Source organism: Cyprinodon tularosa, unplaced genomic scaffold (assembly GCF_016077235.1).
Source record: "Cyprinodon tularosa strain WSP-4 unplaced genomic scaffold, ASM1607723v1 ctg1608, whole genome shotgun sequence".
Classification (NCBI taxonomy): domain Eukaryota; kingdom Metazoa; phylum Chordata; class Actinopteri; order Cyprinodontiformes; family Cyprinodontidae; genus Cyprinodon; species Cyprinodon tularosa.
Genome location: NW_024038447.1, coordinates 23,305 through 36,538, shown reverse-complemented (window position 1 = coordinate 36,538; position 13,234 = coordinate 23,305). Strand labels below are relative to the sequence as shown.

Here is a 13,234-nt window from a genome sequence, read left to right as displayed (position 1 = left end):
GGATTTTTCGGCTAAAACCCACGGGGAGGCCGGGCCTTCAGCTGACCCATCGGGGAGGCCGTGGCGGCTTCAGATTGACCCATCGAGGAGTCTGTGGCGGCTTCAGACTGACCCAATGGGGAGGCCGTGGCAACTTCAGGCTGACCCATCGGGGAGGCCGTGGCAACTTCAGGCTGACCCATCGAGGAGGCCGTGGCGGCTTCAGACTGACCCATCGGGGAGGCCGTGGCGGCTTCAGATTGACCCATCGAGGAGTCTGTGGCGGCTTCAGATTGACCCAATGGGGAGGCCGTGGCGGCTTCAGATTGACCCATCGGGGAGGCCGTGGCGGCTTCAGATTGACCCATCGGGGAGGCCGTGGCGGCTTCAGATTGACCCATCGAGGAGGCCGTGGCGGCTTCAGACTGACCCATCGGGGAGGCCGTGGCGGCTTCAGACTGACCCATCGGGGAGGCCGTGGCAACTTCAGGCTGACCCATCGGGGAGGCCGTGGCAGCTTCAGACTGACCCATCGGGGAGGCCGTGGCAGCTTCAGACTGACCCATCGGGGAGGCCGTGGCGGCTTCAGACTGACCCATCGGGGAGGCCGTGGCAGCTTCAGACTGACCCATCGGGGAGGCCGTGGCAGCTTCAGACTGACCAAATGGGGACGCCGTGGCAACTTCAGGCTGACCCATCGGGGAGGCCGTGGCAGCTTCAGACTGACCCATCGGGGAGGCCGTGGCAACTTCAGACTGACCCATCGGGGAGGCCGTGGCAGCTTCAGACTGACCAAATGGGGACGCCGTGGCAACTTCAGGCTGACCCATCGGGGAGGCCGTGGCAGCTTCAGACTGACCCATCGGGGAGGCCGTGGCAACTTCAGACTGACCCATCGGGGAGGCCGTGGCAACTTCAGGCTGACCCATCGGGGAGGCCGTGGCAGCTTCAGACTGACCCATCGGGGAGGCCGTGGCAGCTTCAGACTGACCAATCGGGGAGGCCGTGGCAGCTTCAGGCTGACCCATCGGGGAGGCCGTGGCGGCTTCAGACTGACCCATCGGGGAGGCCGTGGCGGCTTCAGACTGACCCATCGGGGAGGCCGTGGCAGCTTCAGACTGACCCATCGAGGAGTCCATGGCGGCTTCAGATTGACCAAATGGGGAGGCCGTGGCAACTTCAGGCTGACCCATCGAGGAGGCCGTGGCAACTTCAGGCTGACCCATCGGGGAGGCCGTGGCGGCTTCAGATTGACCCATCGAGGAGTCTGTGGCGGCTTCAGACTGACCCATCGGGGAGGCCGTGGCAACTTCAGGCTGACCCATCGGGGAGGCCGTGGCAGCTTCAGACTGACCCATCGGGGAGGCCGTGGCAGCTTCAGACTGACCCATCGGGGAGGCCGTGGCGGCTTCAGACTGACCCATCGGGGAGGCCGTGGCGGCTTCAGATTGACCCATCGAGGAGGCCGTGGCGGCTTCAGATTGACCCATCGGGGAGGCCGTGGCGGCTTCAGACTGACCCATCGGGGAGGCCGTGGCGGCTTCAGACTGACCCATCGGGGAGGCCGTGGCGGCTTCAGATTGACCCATCGAGGAGGCCGTGGCGGCTTCAGGCTGACCCAATGGGGAGGCCGTGGCGGCTTCAGACTGACCCATCGGGGAGGCCGTGGCGGCTTCAGATTGACCCATCGAGGAGGCTGTGGCGGCTTCAGATTGACCCATCGGGGAGGCCGTGGCGGCTTCAGACTGACCCATCGGGGAGGCCGTGGCGGCTTCAGACTGACCCATCGAGGAGGCCGTGGCGGCTTCAGACTGACCCATCGGGGAGGCCGTGGCGGCTTCAGACTGACCCATCGGGGAGGCCGTGGCAACTTCAGGCTGACCCATCGGGGAGGCCGTGGCGGCTTCAGACTGACCCATCGGGGAGGCCGTGGCAACTTCAGACTGACCCATCGGGGAGGCCGTGGCGGCTTCAGACTGACCAAATGGGGAGGCCGTGGCAACTTCAGACTGACCCATCGGGGAGGCCGTGGCAGCTTCAGACTGACCCATCGGGGAGGCCGTGGCGGCTTCAGACTGACCCATCGGGGAGGCCGTGGCGGCTTCAGACTGACCCATCGGGGAGGCCGTGGCAGCTTCAGACTGACCCATCGGGGAGGCCGTGGCAGCTTCAGACTGACCCATCGGGGAGGCCGTGGCGGCTTCAGACTGACCCATCGGGGAGGCCGTGGCGGCTTCAGACTGACCAAATGGGGAGGCCGTGGCAACTTCAGGCTGACCCATCGGGGAGGCCGTGGCGGCTTCAGACTGACCCATCGAGGAGTCCGTGGCGGCTTCAGATTGACCAAATGGGGAGGCCGTGGCAACTTCAGGCTGACCCATCGGGGAGGCTGTCGTGGCTTCCTCTGATGGGGAATTCTGCTGGGTCCATTTTTCTTGGCTGGATCCTGCTGTAAGGTTTAAATGGAAGTTAGTTGTGGATCCAGATGCAGAGCTAAAGAGGCAGAGATGATTACTTGCAAAATTTAATGAAGGAGTAAGTACAGAATCCATAGTCCAGAACAATTGACAAGAACATCAAAAAACTAGGAGACACAAGAGGGGAATGAACCTAAAAAATGATGAGGATCCAGTGCTGAGCAATTGAACATGAGGTGTCTGTAAGGGAGACAAAAACAACGGGAGGACTGATTAGTTAATAAGGAGCAGGTGTGGACAGAAGTAAGGGGAACGGAAAGGACTGTAGGAGGCAGCAAAGAATAACCAGGAATAGACAAAAGAAGCTAAAGGCAACTTAAATAAGGTTAAAGTCTATAAGGCTAAATATAATCATAAAGTTTCCCTTGTTTTTAAATCCAAAATTTGAGAGACATGGAGGAGAAGACCTCCTGGAAGATAGATGTAGGCTCTCTGGTCATCTTCTACACGACTTAATGAACCTAATGAAGACACCTCGGACCCAGCGGCACTGTAAGCCTTTGATGTAAATTTACAGTTAAATCTGAACAGTATTTTACTGTATCACTGCCATACAGTATCATACTGTAAACTGCAATGCAATCTGGGAGAAAAAAAAAAGATTACAGCAATTTCAGAGAATGTCATTCTTTTTACAATATTACTGCACTTTTACTGTAAACTGCTAAGCATTATGGGAAGGTGAAAGAAAAGTGCGGGAAAACAGGATTCTAGACCATCGGTCCTCAGAAAAACTGCTCAGCCAACTGCAGATGCCTGTGTAACCTGGTTGTTGTTATAATTACACAAAATGTCTTCTTTTTTTGGTTGTTTGTATTGTTCTCTACCTGACCGAAAAGCTGTCATTGTTTTGAACGTGTTAGTTTAAGAACGGTAGCCCCTCCTTTTTTTATTTCTTCTTTTATGGTTTTGTCTTTAAAATGTTTGCGTCCCTTAGGCCCTCCCCTTTTGTCATGTTGTCCTGCGGGAGAGGTGTGTATATTTATTTCCTATCTAAATACTTCCAGTTTATTTATAGATTTATTAAGTTAATTTCTGTTAAGTATTTTTGTTTGTGTAGGACTTGGAGCGGGCAGCTTGTAAAACGATTGCTTTTCTCTTTAATGTTTTCGTCAGGTATGTTGTGTAAAGAAGGTTTATTTTGTTTAATGTTGTGAGACATGATCCGCCCTTTTGTCATGTTGTCCTGCGGGAGAGGACTTGGAGCGGGCAGCTTGTAAAACGATTGCTTTTCTCTTTAATGTTTTCGTCAGAATAAATCGAAGAAAGCCAAACCGAGTCACGGCCTGACTAATTACCAATAACCAGCACAACGCAGAAGGGAACCGGTTACACTTGGTGCCGTCTGACCCGCTGTAACGTCGAATCTCCACTGCTGAAGCTGCTGCTACGTTGTGCCTTTCCCGCCTTTGACGTCTTGCTCCGCCTTTGCCCTGCGCTTTGACTGGCAGGCGCTTGCGCGCTGTATCCTAGCAACGAAGTAACTGTTTCTGTTGGTCTTCTTTTTTTGTGCACCTCGTTTTATACAAGGGAAGAGGGGAAATAAGTGAAGAATAATTAGAAAAGTTTTTTTTATTTTGTAAAAGTTAATAAAAACAATCCTAAACAGTACATGATCAACAAATAATAATAATATTAATTATAAAAAAAAAAAAAAAAAAGTAAAGACATGAAACCAGTCTGATTATTACCCTTTACCTGTAGATAAGGCTGGTTGTTTTTTTCTTTTTTTTGTTTCTTTTGCTGACTGTTGCATCTGAGTTCTTGTGTGACTGATTTGTTTTTACACTGTTGGGTATCTGCACTTTATTTTTGACATCACTTCTTTTTGATCCACTGTTATTTTCCATAGCTTTTGTCTGTTATTGTTTGATGAAATGTCTGACACTGAGGTACCTTTTAAAGGTGATGAAGTGGACCGGAAGGTCACTTTTAGTTTGGGGAGGGGCCAACATTACATGTCATTTGGAAGGGGTAGACCTATGCCTTTTAGTCCATATGAATTTTTTGTTGATCAGCTTGGGATGAACCCCCCACCTGTCCCTGCAGCTGCTTCTACACCCATTGACAAAGCAAGGTCTGACCCTACCCAACTTGTTTCTACTGAGGCTCTCAGTGGGGTGATTGCTGATCTGGCTAAGCAGATTGGGGACGCCATTACGACAAATCTCAATGGACTAAACCCACAAAGTCAGTCACAGTCTCAGATTGCTGACAGCCAACCCAGCGACCTGACCGATCAGTCACAAATGAGGTTTGTTGTTCAGTCTGATATTAGAGCACCTCCATATTTTAAAGGTGACCACACTGACACCTTCTCCATCCAGGAATGGGAGGGTTTGATGAGATGCTATCTGTCAAGGATGAGATGTGTGGACCCTGTAGAAATGTGTGAGATCATCACATCCAGACTTATTGGGAAAGCCAGAGATGTGGTTCAGGTGTCGCTTCGTTGCCAGCCCCAGTCATGTAGTGACAAGTTGGTTTCTACTGTTTTCGATATTTTGAAACGCAACTTTGGTGAGCTGATCTTCTCCAGTTTGCCAATGAGAGACTTCTATAACATCCTGCCAGCTGATGGAGAGACAGCCATGGACTACTGGATTCGACTGAACAAGTCTATTGAAGCGGCTGATGAGTGTTTGCGTAGGAGGGGGAAACAGGTGGAGGATCCAGGAGCTGAAGTTGTTACAATGTTCATCAACCATTGTCCTGATCCTGGTCTAGCTCTTTCCTTCCAGCTGAAACCTGTGGAGGAGTGGACTACTGCTGAGGTCCAGAGCCGCCTTGATAACCGTGTTGCAAGTCGTAGGAAGCCGATGGTCACTACAAAGAGGACTCTTGGTTCGTCTGCGGGCCCTGTTCTCTCCTGTCATCCTCAGCTTGGTGCTCAAACGCCTAGTGCTGTGTTGTCAGCTGATGCTACACCATTTGCTGTCCGTTTTCCCCAAGCTTCTTTGGCATGTGATCATTCCTCAGCTTCAGGGCCCTTGAATCAGCAGCCACAGCAGCATGTTGCTCCACATTCTACATCCTTTCAGAATACAGGTCCACCCCAGCCACCTTTTTCCTCCAGTTCAGGAGTTGAACCGCCTCCTCAGATGACAGAGATGTTCGATAAAGTTCTGTCTCTGTGTGCAGCTTCTCTTGCTACAAAACAAAGTGGTCAACATGTGAGGAGTTACACACGTGGTTCTAAACGTCCTCAGCATGCACCATGCAGGGTTTGTTGCTCAGAGGAGCATACCACACACTCACACTGCAGATTGTTCAGACTGTGTCTCAACTGCTTCGGCTCAGGGCACATTAAAAGGGATTGTCCTCAGCCTGCTCATCACACACCGCAGCTGTCCTCCCAGTATCCTAATTTAAACTAGAGAGCCCGTGTGATGAGAGGGGAAGCATGGGCAGAGTGGATAATACCCTCACGACTACACTGGATGCACACTCTGTTTATACTGAGTGTTGCAATACTTCACCTGAGAACAGAGAAGTGATTTTCTTGGGGTCACAGAGAGTTCAGAGGGCTAGTGATTTGTTTTATGCCTCAGTTTCAGTTAGTGACCGAACTACACTGAGGGGTATGTTGGACTCTGGGAGTATGTCGTGCACATTGAGCGTGGAGGCAGAGAGCAAACTAAGAGCGGCGGGTGTTGATTTGATCCCTCTTGCGGTTCCAGAGAATGTGGTGCTCGTTGGGTGTGGTGGCCTTCTCACGCAGCCTCGATACATCTATGAGTTGAACATTGAGATCTATGGCTTCAGATTTACAGTACCGACATTTTTGATACCTGGCCAACATGATGAATTCATCATTGGTAGCAATGTGCTCCGGCCCCTTATTCAAAGAATGAAAACTGATTCGAGGTACTGGGAACTCATTACATCTAATGTAGTAGCAGTTTTATTGTCTTATATCAGAAATCAGAATCAGAATATCATGGCCCTAAACTTACTTAGCAACAAAACAGTACATCTTGAAGTTCAAGTATGAGTCTTAGTAATAATAAAGTCTCTAATGCTGGCTGGCTTTCCAAACAAGGAAGCAGTTGTACTGCGTTATGTAGTCCTGTTTCTGACCTTATGCTCACTTAGCAACACAGAGATTGCAACATGTAAACAGGGAGTCTGCAAGCTCGGAGTCACGTACGAATCTTGGCAAAAACAGGCTTCTTACTGGCTGACTCGCACGCAATCGGGTCACAGGCCAAGAACTTCCAGAAGGTTCTTCAGAGCGTCCAGTCGTGCGCGTGCATCCACACAGTGCGTTGTGGAGCCTATAAAAGGCCGCCCTCAATGGATTGAAGGTGGGGGAAAACTACAGATGTGAGGACATAGCGCTGGATGTATGAAGTGTTTAAGACAGCTGTATGAATTCGGTTTTGTAAATAAATGTTTCCCCCCTCCGGAGACAATGGAGTGAATCGTCAGCCTTCTTCCTATCATAAGAGAATTCTACCAATGAGCTTCCACAATTGGTGCATTTTGGCCGGATTGAATTGAATCAGGACCTCCCGGGTGAAAACAAGGAAAAACTAAGCAAAAGGAGAGGTAAGTTAAATTTACCCTCCTATTTATTAATTAGTATAGGCAGAAAGCTCTTACTGGCCACTGAATTAATTTAAACGATTCACCTTTCTGTCACCGGATGTGCTGCAGCATAAATTGGCATCTTGAGATAAATAGTAGCTGTCGAGAACTGGCTCGGATTTTTGTTTTTGGATGATTAATAGTAATCTGCTGAAGCGAGATTGCACCATAACTTTATAGAAATTGGTGGAAACTGGCGGTCACGGATTATAAGTGATGTATCATTATGAATGATGCAACTAATATGTATATCTCATTCTAGTGAGGAAATAAATTTCCTATATGTCGCCGAGTTGCAGTTCGACCGAGCCTGAAGGGCTGTTGTTGTAGGCCTGAGTCCAGAGGGACTGTATTGAGATCTCGTATGTTGCTGTTGTTTATCTCCGGAGAAAGAAGCAACAGAGAGCAGTGTGGCTCTGTGTTGATGATGTTAGACCAAAAGTTGTTAAAAAGAGTTAAAAGTGCATGCAAATTAGTTTATATTGGCAGCTTGGGTCTATGAAGTTAAAGAATAATGTGCACAAATAATTAATTGCCATGGCATTTAATGGTATGAATGTCTAAAGAGCTCTGTGTGATTCTGTATTAACGTGTGACTCTGTGTGATTCTGTATGTGTGTTTGAAATCTAAGTGTACACTAAAAAACATCTGTTTAAATTCAAACCTCCTTCCAGAATCTGTAATCAGATCTGCTTAATCACTGTAATTTAATCAGATTGAAAACAGTGTAGAGTAAGATCCAGTCTCTACAAAACATAGAGATGTTTAATAACCTCTCCTAAGTGTCCCAGAGGACATAAGAGGTCAAAATGAAAGGAGGTAATTAAAGTCATTAAATAAGGAAACAAAACATAAAAAGTGCAAATAATTATATAAATAAGTCTAAAAACATAAAAGACTAAACAAAAGAAAGAAAGTGATCACTTTATATCTGCAAAAGACGTCTGCTTTCACTTTAATTGTAACTGCGTCACATTTTCTAATAGCTGACCTGCATGAAAAATAGGTGTCCAGTTGTTTGTTCTAACAGAAAAGGCTTAATTGTGCCCAATCTTTAAACATACTTGGCCGAAAAGTCGTTAGTTATTACAAAACAATTTGTTACGTAAACAGTGGATATAAGAGAAGTTTCAAAATTTGTACGACAACATCTAAAAAAGTTTCAAAACAAGTTTTTCTTAGCAAAAGCCCCCTCCCTTTTCTTCTCTCCTCTTATGAACCTGTCTGTGTGTGTGCGCTGACACACACACACGCTGGAAGCTTAAAAATGCCACGACGTTCTGTATCTGTTAAATAGGATTATATATTATTATAAACAAAACTATGTTAGAAGCCGGCATGTGTCTGTCTGTCTGTCTGTCTTTATGTTCTTTGTCTGTCTGTCTGTTCTATGTTGTTTGTTCAATGTCAACATGTCTGTCTGGGGTATAAAATATTTGTTCTATTATGTTTCAGTATAAACAGATCAATAGTAGAATTAAACAGCAGATAATTAGATTACAGTTATGTTAAAACATAGATTAATATGGCAACAAACATAAAATCCCATGAAGAACTGGATTCTCTCTATGCATCCACGTCCGGACATATGATGAGAAAGGTATGCAGGAAACCTGTTGCTGAAAAAGTCGAATTTCTGCACGTTCTATTTGGATGCATTTTGAGTAATTCAGTAATGAGTGGGACCAAAGTCATCAGAAAATACTACAATACAAACAATGACAAAACTTTCTAAAAAGAAAATACAAATAATGAGCACAAGAAATAGGATCTGGTCTAGACAACTTCTATTATAAAGTGTTTGGTTTTAGTTATATTTTGTTTATGTTGTTTTGCAAATGCTATCAATGTTGCTGTGATTTTTGGAGTTGAACCTTTAGAGGAGCTGAAATTTATGCAGAGTGTCGATCTTCCTTTTTAAATGTTTATAAAAAGTGAAAAACTATGGTCGATTTTATAAGAAATATATTGATTAATATATTTACATCTTACTATGTCTTGAAATTAACATGTTAAAGTTAGAAAATCAATTTGTACTAAAAGTGATGTAAACCCCCCCCTCCCTCCTCCCACCCACCCAGTAAGGTCCAAAAATGGTTCTGGGTTCTGTCCCGAGGCAAACGGAAACTCAACACACACACATTTTCTACACACACACATTATGCCTGAAACACACACAGCTGCTTAAAATAGCTGTTCACTGAGAGGCAGAAGGAGAAGCACAGTTTCCAGAGTGCACACAGGGGCGATCAAAATAGAATTAGGGCCCGAGGGTTTAGAAGCATTTTTAACTGAAAACAATGTACAGATCGTTACAATAGAATGATATTGTGTACGGCATGTAAAGTGACTGATTCTGCAGCTTATATTTGATTATGATAAACCCCACATGATTAGACAAATCCTTCCTTTGCACATAGATGACAGAATTAGATTACTCCTGAGTTATGTTGATCTTACTGTAGCAAAGTGAATAAGTGAAACACTAATTATTAACAATACTTAAAGGTGAATTTTCAAAAAGAGCAAGTTACATTTATGCTAAGGATTTTTTTTATGTAATTAACTTTTGATGAAACTTGATAGAACAAATACAACTCAACAATTATTAGGGGTAAGAGATAAATAAAATGAAGTCCTTTTAACACCTTGAAGCAAAAGCTGGAAAGTGGTTTTGCTATGGGAAAATTATGATTTATAAATTGTTTTTTCATAAAACAATTAACAAGGCAGAATATTTACATGGAGAATTTAATTAGACCTAAAACAGTATTGTGCTTGTCTTAAACATAAAATGTCATAAAAAACATGCATTATTATTTACAATTCAATTCAATTCAATTCAGTTTATTTATATAGCGCCAAATTCACAACACATGTCATCTCAAGGCACTTTACAGAGTAATGAAAATGGTATGTAGACACAGGAGTTAGATGAGTTTGGCTGAAAGGTTAGGATACGGTGCCCTGAGCCCAGGGGGGCTCGGAGCTGCATGAGAGTCGTCCAGACTTGTGACCAGCTGATCACTAAATGCCGAGGTGAGCCTGGTGAACTGAAGCCGTGCAGCCGAGACCGAATGAGGCGGAGACTGGATGAATCACGGTCATCTAGCCGAAGCGGCTCGAGCAAAGAACACTGGCAGAACTAGAAAGTGCTGCAGCTGACATGAAAAGCTTGGAGGGAAGTGCTGGCCTGGTGGTTGGGGCATAGAGCTTGGAATCCTGCGGTTGAGGGTTCGAAACCCTTGTCCACAGACTGCCACTCTGGGTCTCTGAGCAAGACCCTTAACCCTGATTGCTCTCTGGTGCCCAACGATGGCAGCCACTGCTGAGATCAATAAAACTTCAATTAATTATTAAGCTCGGCCAAAATAGGAGATGTTTCTGTCGCTGGTTGCTGGACGTGAAGAAGCTGCAAAAAGCCAAACACATCAGATACTCAAATTAACACAGCTTTATGGTCAGAGTAAGTGGATTATGGTTTATTTATGTGCAACAGCAGAGATCAGCAAAACATTTACATTTACATGGTGTCTAAAATAATTCCTATTCTGTCTTACAAAACAACCTATAGGTTTAACTGTACTTCTAATTCTAAAGCATCTATTGCAAACTAAATACAATCAAAATTTGTAATCAACGTCTTAGAGCAGTTGTGATTATCTTATTATAAATTTGCATTCCAAACCTTTGAATGTCATGATTTTCTTTATAGCAAAACTATTTTGTAACATCATAATGCATTACGTTCTGGTTCAGATACTTTCTAAAACAAACGCTTAACAAAATATGGTCAGCATTTAATAAAGAGTGATGTGAAGTTTGCTGAGCACATTATGAGACTTAGAACCAGCATGAGGAAGAATATCTCATATCACATTTAGCAGAGACATTTTAGGACTTAGAGAAAACATGCTGATCAGTTCATGCAATTAGAATTAAGTAACACTGAGATTTAGATAAGTTAATAACATTAGAGTAAGATTTTGTCCTTTCTTTTCTTTTCTTTTTTTTCTGTTCATCTTAGAAAAGCTTGTTTCCAGCTTTGGGAGACAGAACTCACACTGACATTCTGTGTAAACCTGCTGATGTTTACTTTACAAAGACTGAATTAATATTGGGAAAACTAAAAACAGTAATTAATAAGCTTCAAAATGTTTAGAATATGTTACTTATTGCCACTATGTAAATCATTACAACGGTTACATCCTGAATCCTATGGGATGCTGTTTGAACCTTTATTTTACTTTTAGTTTGTTTTTTTTTAACAGTTAAGTTGAAAAACTACCAGCTATGATTTGTAAAGATTCAGCCAACAGTGAATCTACTGATGTTATTTCAAATATTAGAAATCAGTTTTCTTCATTATCACTACATTCTCTGTTAAGGTTGATAAATATGATGTATTAATTGATCAAAGGTTTGAATGGAAAAGATCAAACATTTCCAGACCAGTTTTATTTTAAGTACAAAGGCTCAGCCTCCTTAATGCAGGACACAATGTGGACCAGGTTTTAATCGCACATTCTGCATTAACAACGTACTAATTATTCTGCTTTAAGTTTCTCTTCACAGATGCTGCTAAACCTGAAACCTTTTCTGAAGGAAGACTCACGGTTTGTGCCAAATGTCACAGTAAGGTAGGAAAACTATTAATGGATATTACATAGAGCTCAGCTGCTGATACTTTAGATGTGCTTCCAAATTCAGTGATTTAAAACAAACAGTCTAACGTTATAGTATTAAGAACTAAATCAGAAGATAGAGACATGTGAAAATTATGTGACTATGTTAGAATAGGTCATGATTCAAATTAATTAAATAGAAACCTTCAATATGAACCACCTAGTGATTATCAAGGCACAAAGTAGAATGTAAAATTAACATGTGTACCTGTAAATTATATGGAATATAAATATTAGAGAATGCAAAAGAAGCTGCTAAAAAGTAAATAAATCAGGAAAACTTAAATTAAGACTGTCTACAACATAAAATAAATTAATAAATAAATCAGCAGAAGCCTATGAAGTATTTAAAGACAATAAATTTCCATAAATTAGAGATTCTATGAATCCTTAAATAATGCACTAGATGTACCTCTGTAAAAACTTTAAGTAAAACTAAGAAATCAGCATTCAGACTAGTTTCACAATAATAATCCAGGATGTTTATTTAAGTTTGACTTTTTCTCTCCCCCAGCATCAGGACTAGGTGTTTACTCAGTAAGATACAGAAATAGAGAATAATGTTTGAAATGTTTTTGTACAAAATGTTACTTGGATTTTAAATAAAACTCTTACATCCTAAAGGTAAAAAGCAACATGTATTTACTTCAATATATGAGGAAGCTATCCTTTTGAGGAAACTAACATAATAATGCTTGAAACAGAAAAAAGAAGCATATCTGGTTCAAGAAGTGAAGAACCGATTATATTAATAGATGTGAGAGGTTAGTTATGCTTTAGATTACATGAGATGATTCTACGTGAAGCGTAGAATGAAAACTGTTTACTGCACTAAAGATTAATATAGAGACAGATCAGAATCCTAAGTGCAGATGACAAAATACCTAAAATAGATTATAGGCTAAAACAGACTAAATACAGTTCTAGCTCAAAGCCGAATAAAGTATGTAAATACTTACTCAAATATCTTTGTGTTTCGAAAGACATTTTTTCTGTCCGTCTCTCTCTTGCTTGTTCCATAGAGACAGGAAAAAGTCACTCTGCATTCCAGTCTGATTAAGCAACTTCTGTGCGCCGTTGCACACACTCATTCTAAGCCCACAGGAAAACAACCTTTTATTTTTTCTAGCTGGCAAAGAACCACAGGAATGATTAATGATTGTTCCTGTTTGGCTGTGACGTCATCCTGGAAAGAAACATCAGCTGTGCTGCTTCCATCAACACCCTTGTTTATAGATGTTGGAGATCGGCCTGTTTTCCAGTGTGGTCCTGTTTCTCTGACCGTGACTGAGTGGATGTGCTCTCTTCGTCCTCTGGAATGGGAGCTGGCTCGGAGCTTGTCTGCCTGGCTGTGTGTTTCCTGGACGGGGCCGCCTTTTACAGTTGCTTTTTGTGTCTCTGCTTCCGTCTCCTTGAACCCCAGTCGGCCTCGGCAGATGGCCGCTCACACTGAGCCTGGTTCTGCTGGAGGTTTCTTCCTGTTAAAAGGGAGTTTTTCCTCT

At 43.7% G+C, this 13,234-nt stretch overlaps 2 long non-coding RNA genes across 2 annotated transcripts; one reads left to right on the top strand and one right to left on the bottom strand.

Annotated features, from left to right (window-relative positions):
• Nucleotides 1-3,219: 3,219 nt before the first annotated feature.
• Nucleotides 3,220-3,730, top strand: LOC119780487. Its single transcript, XR_005280402.1, has 2 exons — nucleotides 3,220-3,428; nucleotides 3,517-3,730. It is a non-coding gene; the product is annotated as an uncharacterized LOC119780487 (long non-coding RNA).
• Nucleotides 3,731-9,866: 6,136 nt separating this feature from the next.
• On the bottom strand, nucleotides 9,867-12,829 carry LOC119780486. Its single transcript, XR_005280401.1, has 2 exons — nucleotides 12,692-12,829; nucleotides 9,867-10,459 (listed from the first exon to the last, which is right to left on the bottom strand). It is a non-coding gene; the product is annotated as an uncharacterized LOC119780486 (long non-coding RNA).
• Between the last annotated feature and the right edge of the window lie 405 nt (nucleotides 12,830-13,234).